At 35.1% G+C, this 17569-nt stretch overlaps 1 pseudogene; it reads right to left on the reverse strand.

Moving 5' to 3' along the window:
• Positions 1–15974: 15974 nt before the first annotated feature.
• On the reverse strand, positions 15975–16459 carry LOC144256417 (FUN14 domain-containing protein 2-like; annotated as a pseudogene).
• Between the last annotated feature and the right edge of the window lie 1110 nt (positions 16460–17569).

The following is a 17569-nucleotide window of genomic DNA, read 5'->3' on the forward strand; positions in this document are numbered from 1 at the left end:
TCCAAGATCCGTCACAAAGCTTATTTCCTTATAAACATTTTTCATGACATATCCCAAGAAAAATTATTGTATTTTTTATGGTACTCATAAAACATTTTTATGGATACTTATTTTTATTTCTTTCTTATATTATGAGCGATAGAAAAAATAAATAACGACTTTTTAATTTTGATCTTCCTGATTCATTCCTTTAAGGCTATTCCCCAAACATAGTTGCTGACATTTATCCTCTGGCCTGTGCCTCTGGCTCCCTCTAGTGTTCATTATTTGTTACTTTTGTGATCTGTAAATACAAGAAGAAAAAGACCACCGCTAAGAGAAATGTCTACTAGAAACCTGAACCTGATTTTCAAAGATCCCAAATGGCATTTAATGTGATTAATTTCCTAGTTTCCACTTTCTCTAGGCCCCTAGTGTCATTTAATATGATTAATTTCTTAATTTCCATTAGAATTTCTCATTATTAGAAAAACTATGTTATTGAATGTATTTTAGAGTGTTGCATTTCCTAAGATCAGATTTTCTTCCCTTCCTTAATGTTATTTTTTTAAATAAAAAATAATGAAACTGACTAAATACTGTTCACTTCAGGTACGACTATACACAATGGCCTATTATTTATATTTATAATAAGCTCATAACATTTTTTAAAAGGAAACTGTGATACATACTTACAATGTAATTCTACAATAAAACTGGAATGAAATACTAAAAAAAGATAAGATATGAACACATAGCAAGTGCTTCTCTTGAAGGTTTAATTTTACAAAAAAGTATACAGATGTTAAAGGCATATGATTTCTCCTATTTATTTAAATGATTCACTAGGATGTTGGAAGTTCAGAATATTTCTATATTATGGTTGTTATATCATTAAATACATTTAAAAATTATTCTCTTAAATTAAAAACACATGGTCCCTTCTGAGATGTTAGGAAACAAGTACAGCACATTATAATATTTAATGTTTTATTTACATTAATAACTATGTTACAGAAATCAATAAAATGTCTGAAATTCTGTTTTTATAGGCATGGATCCATTGAGTATTAAAAACAGGCAAAATAAACTTCAAAGATGCTTTAGAAATGACAAGACCAGTCCTCCCCAAGCCTGCCAACATCAAGAAAAAATACTAAGGGAAACAGAAACTGGCACAAAATGAAGGCGACTCAAGAAACAAAATTACTATAGGTAGTGTGATATTCTGACTTGGATCTTAGAATACAATAAGATATATTGAAGTTAGAAAACATAAAATGTGAATGAAGCTGTAGTTTATTTAATAGTAGTGAACAAATGTTGGTCTTTTGGTATTAACAAATATATCTTGGCACCGTAAACAATAACATAAGGGGAAACAGGATGGAGAATATTTAGGAACACTTTGTGTTATCTTTGGAACTTTAACAAATAAAATTTTATTCCAAAATAAATTTATATTAAAAATTTCAAGTTTAATTAAATTGATCAATTTAATTAAAGAGATTTATGGTAAATTAATTTTTTTTAATTTAATAGCATTCATGTTTAATGCTTTAATTCAATTTTACTTTATGTAGATTTTTAAATTAGTTCTATAGCAGAGCTTAAAAACTCATGGGATGGGGCTGGGGATGTAGCTCAGTAGTAGAATACTTCCCCAGCAGGCATGATGTGTGAAGACCTGGGTGAAGCTGGGAGCACCAAAAAGAAAAAATGTGGGATAAATGTAAATTTGGCATCTCTAGGTTTTGGAATTGACTTTTTTCAATATTTTTTAAAAAGTATTTTTTTTTTTTTGGTAATCAAAGCAACACATATCTTTTGTTAGAACAAAAAATAATAAGAAAGGTGACTAATGAAAATTAAGAGCCCTGTAACTGCTTTCCCCATCTCCACCATATCACTCATCAAAAGACATTGATATATATATATATATATATATATATATATATATATATATATTATTTGTATGTGGCACTCATAATGCACCAGACCACATTATAAGTGACTTACATATATTGACTTATTTAATGTTCCTAATAAACATGAAGAGGCCACACAAAATTAACATGTACCGCTATTATTCTCATTTTATAGATGAAGTAAATGATGCACAGTGGTTTATCTTAGCTGTCACACAACCAGCATACCACTAAGGTATCTTCAAAATATTCTTATCTTTTGTATTCCTAGATTTACCAATTGTGAAGGCTCTTTATTGGCTTCTTGCAATGATAGATGAAGATTTAGCTCATTTTTACCAAGCTCTCCTATATCCTGATCTTGCAATTTGTTTCAATAAGAAAATCTGTCTTCTATAGAATCCCTTTAGTTCCTGCCATTTTAAGTTTTATGCTACCTCGACCTCTCGTTTTTCCAACTGTGGAGAGTGCCTTTTCTCTTTCCACTCTGTGCTACAGGAGCAGCTTCCCTGCTTATCTGGTCAGTTCTACTTTCCCTTCTTTCCTTTCTACCTCCAGACAACAAAGCCACACCCCCAGTCCTCTTGACCTTTCACTTTTAATGAGGTTCACATCACTGCATTCTACTCTATAGCCACAAGACTTTCATACTTTCTCTGTAAGTTGATTCTAAAGTACAAAATTCAACAGAGTGTTAACACTATTATGATCCTGTAAGTATTGTTGAAATATAATGTTAGGAATGCATTATATTTGTATTTCCTTTCTTTTATATCTGTTTTTTTTTCTTGTAGTTTCTAATTTTTTTCTCTTGCATCATCTATCTTTCTTGGATTTTAAATTTTATTAGAACTTCCTGTCAGGAGTCCCTGGTATTGTAGGTCTTTTTGCCACCTAGTTCCTGCTTGGAGCTCTCCAACTTCCTTATCCACCCTGCTGTCATCCTGGGACTCACTATTGCTCTTCTGAAGAGGATTCATTGTTTTTTTGAACTTTCCTCTTTCTTAGTGTATTCCCTCCTTTTGATGAATATGTTACATCAATTCTAAAGAAATTTCATCAGAAAGCACTATAATAACTGAACTTACTCATTACTTACATGTCAGAAGATATTGATTTTTTCCAGCTCTCATATTTGGTGAATGACTTCGCTGACTAGAGATTTCTGGGTGAAAAATTATTTTCCCTCAAAATTTTGAAAACATCCTTTCATGATTTTCCCTGATCTAGTACTGCTGGTAATTCTGATGATAGTCTGTGTTTTTTTTTTTTTTTTAGGGAATTTGTTTTTATCTCCACACTGGACAACTTATTTATAAATTATATTTGTATGTTTTATAATTATAGTTTTGAAGTTTTATAATGATATATCTCAGCCTATGTCTTTCTTTTAGCTATTGAATCAGATACATCATGGATGCTTTAAATTTGTTGTTGTTGTTGTACCGTGGATTCAACTCATGGGCACTCGACCACCGAGCCACATCTTCAGCCCTATTTTGTATTTTATTTAGAGACAGTGTCTCACTGATTTGCTTGGCACCTCGATTTTGCTGAGGCTGGCTTTGAACTTGTGATCCTCCTGTCTCAGCCTCCTGAGCTGCTGGGATTACAGAGATGTGCCACTGTGTCGGCATGGATGTTTTCAATTTGCTGACTTCCATGTAAGAAGCATTTTAACTGTAGGAGATTTCTTCCATTTTTATTTATTATTGTCACCTTTTCCTATTTATTCTGTGCTCTCTAAAGTTGGACATCTGCGAGTAAACCATGTCTCATTTTCTCTTATATTTTCTATGGCATATTTAATTTTATTATTCTGAAGATTTTTTAATATTAATATTTTAATTTGCAAGAACATACTGATTTTTTTGTGGGAGTACTGGGGCTTAAACCCAGGGATGCTTCACATCTGAGCTACATCCTGAGCCCTTTTTATTTTGAGACAAGGCTTGCTGAGTTGCTGAGTGAGGCTGACCTTCAACCTGTGATCTTCCTGCCTCAACCCTCTGAGTCACTGTGATGACAGGCCTGTGCCACTAAGCCTGGCTTTCTTATTTCTAAGAACATCTGGTACTTGTATTTTTTGTTTGTTTTATAGATAAGAAAGATATCTTCCCAAATATCTTTTATGGTACCATCAGAAAGGTACCACCTATGTGTCCATCCGTCCGTCCTTCTTCCTTTTCTTCTTTTTTCTGTGTTGATGAATTATCTCTTTTTTCTGGAGTCACTTTTGCTTATTTTGAGCTTTCTCATATTGCATTTTTTCTTTCCACATTTTTGGTGGTTCTTGCTGTCCGTTTGCACTATGAAAGCAGTAACAGAAAAGCCAGGTGAGTTTCTGTCAGGTGCTGTTATTGCACTAGCAAGCTTTGTTCTAAGATATGTGGGTGGGAGCTAAATATTATAGTTTTAGACTCCTGAATGTCAAAGTTCCAACTCCCACACAAGCTGCCCTGCTTCTTCCAAAGAACCATGTTAGATTTTATAGAGAAGAATGGCAGGTTTTACTCCTTCCTTCCTTCTTCCTTCTTTTCTCTTCTCTATCTCTCTCTCTAGTTGTGATGGGGTAAATCTTAGCCAGCAGCTGAACCATCTAAGAAAGCGTATGGGTGAAAGAGATGGGTTTGGGGGAAGGTGACATGCTTTGTTTGAAGTCTTTCAATTAATCTCTCCATTTTTAGCCTATGCCTTAGTTCTGTTCTCCAAGTTGATCAACCCTTCAAAGTTCTCAGTTCCCCGATTCTGTGGTGGCAGAACATCTTGCTACTTCTGCCTTTTCTATGTGAGCACTTGATAGCACTTTCCATTGCCTTATTTATCAGGCACTGGTTTATCATTTTTCATTCTTCCCAATATTTCTTGAAATTACTTCTCAAATGCCCTCTTTTCCCCTCTTTTTCTCATTGCTGGCCTAATCTATCTATTTTGTGTGTGTATGTGTGTGTGTGTGTGTGTGTGTGTGTGTGATTGTGTGTATACCTTTACTACAAGTTTTGTTGGTTTGTGGCAGAGAGAGAAGATAACTTGGTCCTTTATCTTTTTCCTCCTGTTAGAATGAAGAACAAAATTACCATTCTTGTTCATGGCTGCTGTGTGGTGAACTGGACACAGGCAATGGTGTGGAAGGGAGATGAATTTGGTAGTTAAGGCAATTGCTCATGTGTGGAGTGTTAATAATTTGCACTAGAATTGCAGAAGTGGAGATGGACTGGAGTGAACAGATTGGGGGTGACTTTACAGTGAAATTGGCGATCTGGATGATGCACTAAATAAGGAAGTAGAGAGTTTTCCAAGGATGACTTCAATAATGCCACAGAATAAAGAGGTGCACTTGAAGTTTGGGAGACACAACATAATACCTTTGAGCATGTTGAATTGAAATGCCTTTCAGACATACACATATAAATTATAAGTTGTATTTTAGATATTCAGAGGTGAGATCTTTGTTACAGATATTAATTTGGAGTCATTGGAATATAACTGAAATTTTAAATGAGATTTATTAGGGAGAGGGCAAATACTGAGAACAAATAAAGGCATAGATTTAGCCCTGATTAGGTGTTTTTGATATAGCATAAGATGGTACTTGTCATTAAAAATGTGTTCATAATGAATATTGTTAGAAAATAATAAAACCACAAGTACAGAGTTTCGTATTAAAAATGTTTACTCATAGGAGGTGATTCAACCATTAAAGCAACTCACTTTGTTACAGGGATGCTACGAGGCCTAGAAAGATAATTTCTAAAAATATTTGGTGAAAAATTCAGATCTTCTGTTTCTTATTTTTATTTTTTTTTAAATAAAATGTTCAGGTTTGGAAGTTTTTCTAATCTATGCTTCAGTTTCCTTGTTTAGATAGGAAAAAAAAAAGGAAAGACAGGTTTTTTTTTCTTGTATAAACTATTTATTGACAGCACAAATGATATATTTAATTAATAACAATAGATTTGAATGTTAGAGGAAAATCTAGTTGTGCTGTCTCCAGTTTATTAAAGGAAAGTAGAGTTTAAAATATATTTGAGTGATAAGTTTAAGTAATTGCAAATATTTGTGCTAGATTCTAATTGATATCTGACTTCATGTATATAATATTGGAAGTCATATTCCATCAGTACTACATGAAAATTATTTTAGGTAGATGAAATTGTCTCTATTTTACAAATCTCATAATGAACATTAGATTTGTTTCTATAACCCACACAAGCGGTTATGTTCAGTGCAAATCTTACATATTTCCTGTAGGTGGTGGACAAGGCACAGTTATGCTAGAAAATCAGTAGAACATTCTTAAGACCTTTCTATATTTTATTCTGTATCTGAATAAAACCAAATCCTTTCTATCTATCCACTATAATTTAATAATTGAGATGATATTGCATCATATGTTTGAGATATTGAAATGTATACAATGTTTTTTTTGAAAATTGCTAGTATACTCTTTTTCTTGGTATTATAAAACTAATTCTTCATTTTTAATAAGGAAAAATTTGATATGCATAAGATCCATTCTTTCAGTTATTTCAAATGAATGATGAATATCTAAATATCAAGACCACCATAACAAAACAGCTAATCAGTGCAAAATGGAAGATGTATATGAGTGCAAGTACTTCGGTTGAGTTCTTCAAAGGTCTACTACTTCCATATACATTAAACAATCCTTGTCTTTTCCCCAACCCTGATCATAAGTGCAGGAAGTCTGAATGATCAGCATATGCATTTAGGGTTATCTTCCCTTTACTATAAACACTGTTGAGGATGTTTACTGCAAAGGAGAGAAACCACCACAAGAGTGCAGGGCAGCTTCTTGTAGGAAATGATACAGCAGTGGATTAATGAGCGTTCGACTAGATGTTTGGACAGAGTTCATTTTTAAGTATCAATATGATAATTTTAACATTTTAAAAAACTTATCCTGCTTTTTTATAGCTATGTTGCGTTAGTATTATCATTATGAACATTTCTTAGGAACCTACTACTTGAAGGTATAAAATCACAGAACACTTTCCTAAATCCCAAATATATAGTGTTGAACAGTAAGTCTAATACTTCTAGTGTTCAGAGTTCTGTTGACTTGTCACACAGGAAATTGTCAAACAGGTCTTGAAAAATTATGATGGGCAAAGGCTCAGAGGAGGAATTCCTTTTCCTTTCATTTATTTTCCCTTTTTGGTTTCTTCCTCCTCATTTCCTGACCAATATTAAATTACTAAATAAATATACACCAATACAAAGTAAAGTTAAATGTTACAGAAAACATAAAATTTTTTATTAAATTAATAAAAAATAAAATTTTCCACTCCTTGTTCCCAATTTTCCCTGTCACATTTCCTAGAAGGAAACATCATTAATAATTAGGTGCATATATTCCTGCTATTTTAATTACATAAATGTTTACATATTGAAAATGAGATATAATCATACATCTATTCTACAACTATTCTTTTTATTCTTACATATTTACAAGAAGAATTATTAAGAGGTTTACAAGAAGAATTATTAAGATTATGCTAACATGTATTAACACTTCTAACCTTTATATAATACCCCTACCCTCTTCAAGTATTATCAATATTCAGCTTCTATTCTAGTGAGAGCTTCACTCTAATACTGCATTTGTTGTAAACACAGAGGAGTTCCATATGCTTTTCTAAAGTGTTTTTATTTTGAAATAATCATATCTTTATAGGAAATGGCAAAGATATGTACAGGGAGGTCCCGTGCACCCTTCATCCATTCTCTCCTATATATGGTACAGTATTAGAACCAGAAAATTGACATTGATAAAATTCACAAAGTTTGAGTTTATTCAGATTTTACCAACTATATATGTACCTTTTTTTTTTTTATTTTGGTGGTGCTGGGGTTTGAACCCATGACCTTGTGCATACTAGGGAAGCACTCTACTGACTGAGCTATATCCCCAACCCTTATATGCACCCATTTTTTAATGTCTATGTATATACTTCAATGGAACTTTATCTTATATGTAGCATCCTGTAATTACCACCACAATCAATATAGGGAATGCCATCATGACCACAAGGCTTCTTTATGCTACCCCTTTTAGCCCCAATCCCTCACCTCTGGCAGTCACAAATTTGTTCTTAATTTCTATAATTTTGTTATTTTATGAATGTTCTATCAGTGGAATTATACAGTATAAAACTTTTTTTGAGGTTGTCTTTTCTTCTATCTTGGTATAATTTTCCTGCAAACTCAGTGATTTTGCTGAAGAAATTTGTTCTCTGCCCTTAGTACTATATCATAAATATCTTTCCATATCAGCACATAAAGACCAATTATATATATATGTATATACACATATATATATACATATATATTTTATACATATCTCCTTTTTAAGCAAAAGTGAAGTATACACCATAAATTGTTTCGCTAGTTACTTATTTCTTTTCTTTTTTTTTTTTTTGTGGTACTGAGTATTGAATCTGGGATCTGGAGCTATGTTGTGCATGATAGGCAAGCACTTTACTACTGAGCTACATTCCCAACCTTGCTTATTTCTTACTTGGCATATTATTATTTCCCAAGTAGTAATTGTTTAATTGACACATAGGAATCATTAATATTTATTGGTTAAAATAAAATGTTTTGATATATGTGCAGTAGAAACATACATTCCTTCATTTATCATTTCTAGTGAAAACACTCAAAATGATTTATTTTAACTTTTTAGAAATACACAGTACATTATTGTTATTTATAGTCATCCTTCTTGCCATAGAACTGAACTGGATAGTATTTTTAATAGCACAGTGCTTAGTAAATAACTTTGTATTTTTTGTTTAATTGTTTTAAAATATCTATAGAACAAATCCTTAGTTACAGGTTTGTCTTTTTGATAGAGATACTGCTCTCCAAATACTGAAGTAATTTTTGTTGCCAATGAGAATGCTCCTTTTCTTATATTCTTATTAACATTGAATGTTATATCTCTTTTAGCTTTATCTCTGCCTATTGAATCAAAACTTGTTACTTCAAGGTTTTAGTTAATACATATTTAATTATAAATATGTTGTAATTAGTAAGTGAAGATGAGCTCATTTTTATATATTTTTGTTCATATTTTACTTAGGAAAAGTAAATATATATTCAGGGAATAATGAGTAGGGTAGTTTGAAACTGAGTGAGTTACAGTGTAGAGATGCAGGGGCCAGATTCTGATCAAAGAATATGTACTTACATCGAAAGACAATGAATTAATTAAAGGGTTTGTATAAAGGTAATAAACAGTTCATCAAATCTCTTGTAATTTAGAAACTAGATGAGACCTTAGGCTATGTGTGGTAGTAGTCATGTAATGGTAGGCACTATCTCAAACAAGAATTAACAGGAGGTTTGAGTGAACAGACTATGTAAAAATCAGTAAAGTCTAAGGTGATGTGGCCTAAGCTGAGGGTAGTAGTAGATGATATTCTTAACAAAAGCATGAAAACTTAGAGAAACTGATTTGGAGGGTAAAGCTGGATGGAGGTATATGATTCTGTTTTAGACATTATAAATCAAATGAACAACTATTGGTTGAGTGCTGACAATGTGTTGGCATCATGTGCTTGCTTTTATATGTCATGTTGTTCTAAGTGCTTTAAACTTTCTGATCTTTAGTGTGAGAAAAAGTTGAAAAAATTGGTATTCTTTTTTTGGAGGGTGATAAGAAGAAAGGGGCAAATATGTTGTCATGTACAACATTAAGATTTTAAGGATTCTTATGTCAGGTACACCCAAGTTCTAGTTCTAATTTCATTTCTACTTAGTTTTGTGGACTTGGGTAATGTTTGACCCCTAAATCTCAGTTCCTTTCTATCTACAATGTGAATAATAGTACTAATTATCCCAAAGAATTGTTGCAATAAATGGAAAATTACATGGAAGAATGTTCAGTATAAGTCCTTGTATTCAAGATTATGATGATGATGATGATGATGATGATGATGATGATGATGATGATGATGATTTGGTACTGGGGATTTAATTCAGGGGCATTTGACCACTGAGCCACATCCTCAGCCCTATTTTGTATTTTATTTAGAGACAGGGTCTCATTGAGTTGCTTAGCCTCTCACTTTTGCTGAGACTGGTTTTGAACTTGTGATCCTGTCCCACCTCAGCCTCCCCAGCCGCTGGGATTACAGGCATGCGCCACCAGTCCAGCTTATTTATTGTTTTTATTAGTGACTTGTGATTGGGAAAAACTGATTAAACATTTTCAGTTCTCCCCTCTAGTTTCCCCTGAAAAGGATTCTGGGTCTGCTCACTTGGCTTCATTCCTCTACCACCTTACAAAGGGTTCTGACATTTCCAGAGAGCATTTTAAGTTGTTTTTTATGTCAGGTCAGGAGAACAAGTGCAGATATGGAAAGAACCAGGCCAGTGGGCTGGTTCTAAGGGGGAAATCTATGCATGCTAAGGGGGCATCTCTCGGGAAGCTATGATTTATGGGAAGGCTCCAAAGCATCATATACAGACAGAAATGAAGAGTGAGGAAGAACCAGGAGGAAGAGGAAGAGTTTAAAAATAATGACAACAAACTCTGGGTTGAGAAATTGGATCTTAGGGAATAAGAGTTTTTAGAGACATGAAAGGAGGAAGAGAATCATATATAAAGGGATTCTGGTATGTTGTGGGCTATGCATTTGGTTCTCCTTTGTATGGTTTTTTTTTTTTTTTTTTTTTTTTTTTTTTTGTACTGGGAATTGAACCCAGGGGGAGCTTAACCATAAAATATAAAAAAGAACTTAACATCCCCAGTTCTTTTTTATATTTCATTTGGAAACAGGATCTTGCTGAGTTGCTTAGGGCCTTGCTAAGTTGTGGAGGATGGCTTTGAACCAGCAATCCTCTTGCCTCAGCCTCCCAAGATGCTGGGATTACAGGCATGTGCCACTGTGCCTGGTATTTTCATGATACTGAATGAATGTTAAGTAAAGAATTTGTATAGAGCTTGTATTTTATTGTATGTTGCATGCCACTGTTCTTGCTGCTGGTGCAGCCCAGCAGGAGCAAAGGGTAATTGGCAAGGCACCCCTGGATCCCCTTTTGTCTGTAAACTATTAACTAACAACTCAGTGCCAGCACACAGCATGTACCAAGTAGATATTCAATTTTTTGAAAGAAGAGTGATACCAGGCTGAGCTCTGTTTTCTCTTCTTCTTAGTTCTCTTATTGGAAGCACCATCATTTTTCTGATTCCTCTGCTGTGCTCCCAAATGAAACATTTGACATCATCTACTACCCAGTAATGTTGTAATAATCTATCACCAAATCCTATCAGTGCTTATTTAGTAAACTTTTCTTCACTCCCACTGTGATTACTCTGGTACAAGGGCAACTTTCAGAAGTTATCTTCCGTTAGGCAGGTTAGCAGGGCTATCTGCTGTGGGGCAACAGCATGTGGTTGACCTTTAGGAACCTTTAAGAGCTGGGGTTTAAAGAGGAGCAGTACATAACATCACTCAGAATTCCTTGTCTTAATTCTGATTAAATTGAAATGGACAAGGAAGTCCAGCTGGGGAGGATCTGAATGTTAGTTTTTTTTTTTTTTTTTTTTTTTTTTTTAAACTGCTGGAGGTATTGGGACACTTGTATGGGTATGTGATAAAGATATTAAACCCTATAAATCTTGAACCCATAAACAGGTCAGTTTTCCCTCCCACATGCCTGTACTATAGCAGGCCACTTCCCAAAAGGCAGAGTTGTAAAATTTTAGTTGTGTTAAGAATAGAGAATAATGTGTGCTCCTTTGGTGGATTGTTCCCAAGAAAGGAAGAAGGGTACGGGAGGAATCTCAACTCAGCTTGTCCAGTGCTTGCTCCCAAATTTATCAATATAATAATGGGCTGAGTTTCCCTCTACTTCTGTCTCATGGCCTGAATATTTATATCCCCCCCCCAAATTCATGTGAAATCCCCAGCCCCCAGGTGATGGTGTTAGGAGGTAGGGTCTTGGGAGCCGATTGCCTCATGAGCAGCAAACTCACGAGTGAGGTAAGTGTCCTTTTAAAACAGGCCTCAGAGGGCCTCTTGCCTTTCTGCCATGTGAGGTTAAGGGAAGCACAACTATAAGGAAGAAGCCCCCATCTTACACTGAGCCTCCTGGTGCTTCTATCTTGGACTTCCCGGGCTCCAGAAGTGTAAGAAACACATTTCTGTTGCTTACTGGTTCCCCAGTTTATGACATTGTACTATGGAAGACTGAAGGGACCAAAACACTCTACCATAGTCTTAGTATATAGAATATCTTGATTGCTTTTAACCCTTTGGGTTTAATCATTTAGCTTATGCTCATTGGGAAGTGTGGCTTTTCCTTTTGGGAGAAAAATGAGCTTTCTGAGACAGTTTCTCTCTTTGTGAGGCTAGTCTCCTCTTACCAATTTTTAAACATTTTGGAACTATCAGTGACAGATGTATTCAGAAGGCCCTGAAATAAGTCAGATCAGTTTACTGTCTAAATTAACATTTTTCATCTAAGGATGATGATAGTCCAAAATTCCTTGTCCAAGTTTTGCAATGAGATTCAATGATACATTAAGACTTTTTGGTAGAAAACTATCACACAGAGATATCCCAAATTTGAATATAAGTGCTTTCTAATTATTGAATTTGGGGGAGATGCCACAGATTTTAAGTCCCAAATCAAATTATACCAGTTAAGTAAAATTAATTATTTTATTTATTTGTTTTTATGTGGTACTGAAGATCAAATCCAGTGCCTCACATATGCCAGGCAAGTGTTGTACCATTGAGCCACAACCCCAGTCTAGAGTCAATTTTTTTCCACTAGCATCTGTGATCAGAGTTTTTCACTATAATATGTATGATTCTTTCAGTTGTTTTAGTTAAGTCTTAAATCTTGCTTTAAATGAAAACACTTATGAAAGAGTTAGTAGAACAAAATATTATCTGAGCATCAATCCTACATTCATGCAATTTGAAAAAACGGGTTGGTTCCTATCTCCTAGAGTAGTTGTCCCAAAAAGTGCGTTCCCAGATCCTTAAATTTAGTGTTCCTAAGGTCTTAATAGTAATTTTAGAGAAGGAAGTTAGATGTAGATTTTTTGGGGGGAGGTTCACACCTCAAATGATTCCCATACATAATTTTAGTTCTTTCAAATCCATGACTAGTTTGGATCTGAAATGTCCCTTGAATGTCCATGTATTAAAGATTTGGTTTCCAACCTGTGGGAGATGGTAGGATCTTTAAGAAATAAGGCCTAGTGGGAGAAACTTAGGTCACTAGGCATGTGTACTCATACTGAAATTCCAGCCCCTCCCTGCCCGTCTCTCTGCTTTCTGACTTCTGTGAGGTAGGCAGTTTCCTTTACCACATGCTTCCACCATGATGTGTACCTCACCCCAGGCCCCAAAACAAAGGCCAACTAAATATGAACTGAAAACTCCAAAACTGTGCGCCAAAATAAACCTTCCCTCCTTTTTAGTTCGTTATCTTAGGTATTTTGTTATGGAAACAGAAAGCTGACTAATTTAAACAATGAACTTGAAAGACTGCAATATCTTCTAGAAGGAATTCGTTTTGGCATTATCTCATGATCAGATTTAGGGATCCAGGTCCTTTGTACATTTTTCCAACCTCAGAAATTATGATGGTGGTAACTTTGGTCCATGGGGTCTCATTTGACGTGCTTTATTTTCCTTTTGCATATTTAAACCTTTTAAATTTCTGTTTTCCCCTTTGAGTCTTGTACGTCCAGCATCCTAGACCTTAGTGAGGATGACTGTACCTACAGATACAGAGTTCCAATATCTTGTGAACAGGCATTTTCTCATTTTGTATCTTTTCATTTCTATGTGATATAAATTGCATGAGTCCGGAAACCTGCTGAGAGGGAAGTTTTCCACTGGTACCTATTTAAGAATTACTCTTGGGCTGGGGATGTGGCTCAAGCGGTAGCGCGCTCGCCTGGTATGCGTGCGGCCCGGGTTCGATCCTCAGCACCACATACCAACAAAGATGTTGTGTCTGCCGAGAACTAAAAAATAAATATTAAAATTCTCTCTCTCTCTCTCTCTCTCTCTCTCTCTCTCTCTCTCTCCTCTCTAAAAAAAAAAAAAAAAGAATTACTCTTAATAGATTTCTAAGCTGAAATTACTTTTGATTATTCTGAAAGCTCTGCCCCTCAGGGGCCTGCACATTGAAACGTTATACTTGTCTTTTTTAAAAAAATTATTTCTTATGCTCAGTTTTCAAATGTTCCAGGTCTTGAGTAACAATATTTTCTTCCACATCTTGTTCTGCACCTGTAGGGTGTTTGTCTCTAATTTTATTTCCCTTTCTTATATTCCACCTTCAGAGAGGCCCTGTTGAATTTTAAACTCCATCATAAAATTGTTTCCTTTCATTCTCTGACACAGTTTCATGTAATGGCATTTTCCCTCAAGATTATTTTTGTTGAATAATCCAGATTTTTCCTCCAGATTTTTGTAGATGCTGATATAGTGATATCATCCAGACTCATCAAAACAGCTACTTCTTATATAAATATTGTTCAAGTTAAACTCTTTGATAATCCCACCCAGGAGATATTCTCCCATCAGACCAACATCTAACACAGATTTGTGTTTTTTCCTGGCTCTGTTTTCATATGCCCCACCTTTGGTGTGTGCTTCCAGGGCACTCTGAAACTCACCTAATAATTCTTGGAATTATTCCTTGTGATGATGCACACTATGTGCCCTCCAAGCTATGCAGATTTTTATTTTCTTTACCAACTTAATGTATCTATCATAACCCTAAGGAGTTGTTCTCCAATTACTTTTGCAATAAGTTCTATATTTGCAAAAACTCTTCATTAAGAAGCCACCTCTTTCCCCCCCGCCCCCCGCATCCTGGCCAACATTTATTGTTGCTTGTATTCTTGATAATTGCTATTCTGACTGGAGTGAGATGAAATCTTAGTGTAGTTTTAATTTGCATTTTTCTTATTACTAGAGATGTTGAACATTTTTTCATATATTTGTTCTTCTATATACTTCTTCTATGAAGTATCTTAGCCCATTTATTGATTTGTTTTTTTTTGGTGTGAAGTTTTTGTGAGTTCTTTTTTTTTTTTGTATTCCACTGTCATTTATTTTTAAAAAATCAACAAAAAATAAATAAATAAATAAAATTCTGGATTAAATGCTGCATTTCATACAAACTGGATAAAGAATTAGAATTGACAAGGAGGATCTGTGGCTACCCCTAAGGCTGTGACACAGGAATAATACTTCACATTTCAAAGCACAATGCCTTTTCTATGAAATAAAAATCCAAGAGCTTCTTCCTTCTCCTAGCTAAATCATTCATTTTACCATAAATCAAATCTTTGGAAATAGCCATGAAATACATTATCTGATACGGTGGAAAACATTCCTGAATAGTATCTTAATGTTCTTAAATGATTTCTCTGACCACCCAACAATGTATTTCTAACAGCTGGTTTCCCTAAGAGATCTTCCTACCAAATACAATACCTTCAGTACAGCATATACCCTTTAGCATAAGTTCATTTCATATTCAGATTTCTGTCATTTATCGTTCTTAGACTGCCATTTTTTTGTCAGAATAATTATAACAGGTTTAAATAGCTTCTCTTTCTGTAATCTAAAACCAACTAGAAATAAAATACACACCAAGATACCAAAATCTTTCATGCTTAAAGGCAAATGTATTCAGTTCCTTCCCATGCAGCACATAAGTTAACTATCTGCTTCTTTTCCAAATCAAGTGTGGGACAACCTTTGAGGACCCATTCATGGCAAATGATCTTGCAATGTATTCTGGTAAGTATTTTATAAGGGAAAGGACATTTTTGCTGACCTACAGATTGACCAGGTGGGGAGTATACTGGGAGGAGAGCTAATGTCTAATGTCTCTTCCATCACCATCAAGCTCACAGCAGGCAGGGCCTGTATTAACTTGTACCAACAGATGCCTATAGAAGCCAATTCAGGTTTGACACAACAGGGAGGAAGGCATGGGAGAACAGGAGAGACTTGATGTCCTATGATGGAGTGTAGAGGCTGCTGATTAGAAAAAAATCAGAACAATGGAAGTGAAGTTGTCCTCCTTAGGATGCCATGCCAAGCAAAAAGCCTCCAAAAAATCCTCCAGTCACTAGAACATTCTTCTTCACAAATGACACAACCTCTTCAGCTTTGCTTTTGACCTCAGTCGGTATTTGGTTGCTCTTACGAATCTTCAGCTGTTCTTTGGCTTTTTTCATGTCCTTTTCTACTCGCTGCCAATCAACTTTAATATACCCAGTATGGTTTGCAAGCTGAAGGAGAAAAAAATCCGCCTCCCACAGCTGTTGCAGCCAATTTTCCAACCTTCTGGAAGATGAAACCAGTGCACCATCCAGTGACACCTCCAATTAACAGCTGGGTTGCCACGCTACACTTTTCGGCTGAAGGCCCAGATTCCTGCCCAAACAGTTTGCGCCACCATGGTTGCTTTTTAGCAAATTCTGCAAGGTCCAGCGACTCAAAATTTCCCTCAAAGCTACCTGTAATTCCAGCAATTTGGGAGAGTGAGGTAGGCAGATTGGAAGTTCAAGGCCAGCTTCATCAAGTTAGGGAGACCTGTCTTGACTGGATGCAGCCATTTCGGCAAGCACTTCTCGCGAGGCCACTCACAGAGGATTGGCATGGCAGGACGCGGAGTACCGCCCTGGTGTGGTTAGCAAGCTTCCCGCATGTGGGGCAGATGTTTCCATTCCCAGGGCGGCAGCCGAAGAGCTTGTGAGTTCTTTATATTGAAGCTGTATGTGAGGTGCAGGTGACAAAGATTTTCTCCCAATTCTGTAGGCTCTCTCTTCACGTTCTTGCTTTTTTCTTTTGCTGTGAAGAAGCTTTTTAGTTTTATTCCATCCCATTTATTGATTCCTTTTTTTAAAAGTTTTTTTTTTGTAGTTGTAGATGGACAGAATGACTTTATTTTGTTTATTTTATATGATGCTAAGGATTGAACTCAGGGCCTCACAAATGCTAGGCAAGCCCCCTGCCACTCTACTACCTTGCTACATCCTCATCCCTTTTTAAAGTTTTTGTTTTGATAGAGGGTGTTACTAAGTTATCAGGCTGTCCTTGAAATTGTGATCCTCTTGGAGCAGTTTTCTGAGGAGCTGGGATTACAGGCACTTTACTGATTGACAGGTGATTGCATTTTTGGCTCTTTACTGATTTTCTGTATGCTCATTCTATCAAGACAGATTTCAAGGCTGAAATCTCTAAACATAATTGTGAATTTTTCTATTTCTTTTATAGTTCTTTCAGTTTTTGCTCTATGTAATTTCATATACTCATGGATGAGATACATAAAAAACTTACAATTATCATATTATCTTAATGAATTTATCCCTTTATCATTGTGAAATGAATCTTTGAATTGTTGGTAATATTCTTTGCTTAGCAATCTACTGTGTTATTTAGTGTTTTATCACTATAATGAAATGCCAGAAGCTGCTAATTTATAAAGAGAAAAAGGTTATCTTAGAATTTTAGATGTTTAGAATCCAAGATTTCCTAGACTCCATTGATTTGGCCCCTAGTGAAGGCAGTGGATGGTGCTGCATTCTGGCTCATTGCTGACAGGTCCTAATTGAAACTGGTTTTTCAAAATTTATGGTCAGT

Source organism: Urocitellus parryii, chromosome 8 (assembly GCF_045843805.1).
Source record: "Urocitellus parryii isolate mUroPar1 chromosome 8, mUroPar1.hap1, whole genome shotgun sequence".
Lineage (NCBI taxonomy): Eukaryota > Metazoa > Chordata > Mammalia > Rodentia > Sciuridae > Urocitellus > Urocitellus parryii.